Raw genomic sequence first — 3,929 nt, 5'->3', positions numbered from 1 at the left:
AGCTCCATAACTAACAGCCAATTTATTCTAATTAGAATAATAGATCTCGTAATAATTTTGCAAAAATAGTGGCATTTACTATTTTAAAAAGCTCGGGTGCAGGGGGGGGGGGTTATGTAAAAGCCTGGTTTGTGCCTCGGAGAGGCTATGGGATCCAGTAAGATCGTCCTTCCTTTCCTCCCTAGAATCTGGATGTAGCAGGTGCTCAATTGTCAAAAGTGAAAAATTGGTTTTGTCTTCCGAATGCACCATTTCTGTAAATTTGCTAATAATCTTTTAAAAATAGTAAATGCCATTATTTTTGCAAAATTATTACGAGATCTATTATACTAATAACGGTTTGATAAAATACAGTAGACTGCCTACTGGATAATAGTTCCAGTCCACCTGTAGACAGGGATCTCACATCAGCTTGTATATTATACAAGGATAAGATTTGATAAATTCAGTTATTTGACTGAACACTGGCTCTGTTTAAATCAGAGATTTAAACATACATAGTCTAACCTAGCTCCATAACTAACAGCCAATTTATTCTAATTAGAATAATAGATCTCGTAATAATTTTGCAAAAATAGTGGCATTTACTATTTTAAAAAGCTCGGGTGCAGGGGGGGGGGGGTTATGTAAAAGCCTGGTTTGTGCCTCGGAGAGGCTATGGGATCCAGTAAGATCGTCCTTCCTTTCCTCCCTAGAATCTGGATGTAGCAGGTGCTCAATTGTCAAAAGTGAAAAATTGGTTTTGTCTTCCGAATGCACCATTTCTGTAAATTTGCTAATAATCTTTTAAAAATAGTAAATGCCATTATTTTTGCAAAATTATTACGAGATCTATTATACTAATAACGGTTTGATAAAATACAGTAGACTGCCTACTGGATAATAGTTCCAGTCCACCTGTAGACAGGGATCTCACATCAGCTTGTATATTATACAAGGATAAGATTTGATAAATTCAGTTATTTGACTGAACACTGGCTCTGTTTAAATCAGAGATTTAAACATACATAGTCTAACCTAGCTCCATAACTAACAGCCAATTTATTCTAATTAGAATAATAGATCTCGTAATAATTTTGCAAAAATAGTGGCATTTACTATTTTAAAAAGCTCGGGTGCAGGGGGGGGGGGGGGTTATGTAAAAGCCTGGTTTGTGCCTCGGAGAGGCTATGGGATCCAGTAAGATCGTCCTTCCTTTCCTCCCTAGAATCTGGATGTAGCAGGTGCTCAATTGTCAAAACTGAAAAATTGGTTTTGTCTTCCGAATGCACCATTTCTGTAAATTTGCTAATAATCTTTTAAAAATAGTAAATGCCATTATTTTTGCAAAATTATTACGAGATCTATTATACTAATAACGGTTTGATAAAATACAGTAGACTGCCTACTGGATAATAGTTCCAGTCCACCTGTAGACAGGGATCTCACATCAGCTTGTATATTATACAAGGATAAGATTTGATAAATTCAGTTATTTGACTGAACACTGGCTCTGTTTAAATCAGAGATTTAAACATACATAGTCTAACCTAGCTCCATAACTAACAGCCAATTTATTCTAATTAGAATAATAGATCTCGTAATAATTTTGCAAAAATAGTGGCATTTACTATTTTAAAAAGCTCGGGTGCAGGGGGGGGGGGGGTTATGTAAAAGCCTGGTTTGTGCCTCGGAGAGGCTATGGGATCCAGTAAGATCGTCCTTCCTTTCTTCCCTAGAATCTGGATGTAGCAGGTGCTCAATTGTCAAAAGGTGCAGGTGCTCAAATTGTCAATTGTCAATTGACAATTTGACGCTGCTTGCGAAAGTTAATTTTCTAATATTTCTGTGGCATCTTTGTTTGGTTACCTTTTACAATATCTTCTTTTTATTCTACCATCTAGTTTTGGCATTTTATGCCTCTAACCTGGGAGCCACTTATTGGCAAGTCTATACCTTTACCAGTTGATGTGATTCTTTAGATATGGGCACCATATCTCCAGGTGTCCTACACAATTAGCTTTAATTAAATTTTCCAAAATTATCACTTACACTTGTAATACAGGGTTCTAGGTTCCCTATAGTGTCCTTTATTGAAATAGAGTTTAACAACAATTTCAATGTCCCTATTTTCTTTTAGATTATATCTCAACATATAATTAATGTCCAACAGGACATGATTACTCTTTCCAATGGGAGGATGGTATTGAATATTTGATCTAGTACTGATGGAATAATTTATATAATAATCACTAGAAATTATTTCGATAAGAATTTGAATTTATGCATGTCTTTGTTTTGGCATGCCTCTATTTCCATATGTTACATTTCTGCATGTCTCCAATTCTGGAAGTGTTCACTTTTGCATGTGCCTGACAAGGATGTTATATGCACCAGCTTTAATTATCACACATTGTATATAATGAATGACTTATTTTTAGAATTTTAATACATATTGCATCTGTCAATACATTATTAACAATAATATAGGTAATATGGTAGTCTAATGTAGAAATTTGACACTCTTTAACAGAATGTACGAGTATAAGCGAAAAAAGCGACTCCAATACAACAACAGATGGATGCAAGTATCAAGAAGGCTAAAACGTATACACAAAATGCATCCAAATACAGCTGTACACACTAGTGAACCCATTAATCTTACTGAGGCAGCATCAAGTTCAGAGATTGAGTCGTCAGACAATGACATTAGTTCTTTTGAAGCTGAGTCAAATCAAGAGTATGGATTAGGCTCTGAAATTGATGATTTACACATGAATCTTACTGATATTCATGATGTATTATCTAATTCTCAAAGTGAGGAGGAGAATGATGACCATGATAATCATCATTCACTTGTTTACCCACAGAATTTATTAATTCAGTGGGTAAACAAGAATGGTGTTACACACAATGCTGTTGATGAATTATTAAAAATTTTGAGGCAAATGGGAATTGACTACTTACCAAAAACAGCTCGGACACTAATCAGTTCTGAAAGGTACATAGAAACTCAGCAAAAATCTGGAATGAAATATGTCTACTTTGGGTTAAAAGAGGAACTGTTAAAAAACATAAGTAGATATCCAAAAGCAACTATAAAAGGACTGAGACAATTATTATTGTCATGTAACATTGATGGCCTTCCTATATTTAGAAGCAAAAATGATGCTTTGTGGCCAGTTCTCTGTGCAGTAATGAATATTACACCTTTGAAAGTCTTTCCAGTTGTCCTCATGTATGGACGTTCTAAGCCAAGTGATTTAAATTTCTTATATGATTTTATATCTGATATGGATGACCTTTTGTTGCATGGGATTCAGTATGGTAACAGAACTATCAACATAAAATTACAATGTGTAATTTGTGATGCACCTGCTAAGGCTATGGTGAAGTCCATAAAACTGTTTTCAGGTTATTATGGCTGTGACAAATGTGAACAGAAAGGTACTTGGATGGGGAAAATGACATATCCAGAAGTAACAAATTTAACCATTAGAACAGACACACGCTTCCGTAATCAATCTAACTCGCAACATCATCATGGTAAATCACCATTCTGTGACTTGAACATAGACTTAATTGCAGCGTTTCCCATTGACTATATGCACCAGGTGTGCCTTGGTGTTATGAAGCGACTTCTTGTCACCTGGATACGGAAAAACACATTTAAATTATGTAGCCGCCAGATTTCTGAAATTAGTGCTAGATTGGTGAGCATAAAAGATTTTGTGCCCAATATTTTTGCACGTAAACCACGAGGTTTGGAAGAAATTGACAGATGGAAGGCAACTGAATACAGACAGTTTCTTCTCTACACAGGAAAGCTTGTATTGAAAGGTATTCTACCCCAAGAGATGTATGATCATTTCCTTACTCTCAGTGTTGGTATAAGTTTTCTTGTTTCGCCCACATGTATGTCCTTAAAATACGGCAAATATGCTCATGAC

The sequence above is a fragment of the Procambarus clarkii genome, chromosome 58, assembly GCF_040958095.1.
Source record: "Procambarus clarkii isolate CNS0578487 chromosome 58, FALCON_Pclarkii_2.0, whole genome shotgun sequence".
Lineage (NCBI taxonomy): Eukaryota > Metazoa > Arthropoda > Malacostraca > Decapoda > Cambaridae > Procambarus > Procambarus clarkii.
This window is presented reverse-complemented; position numbering follows the sequence as displayed.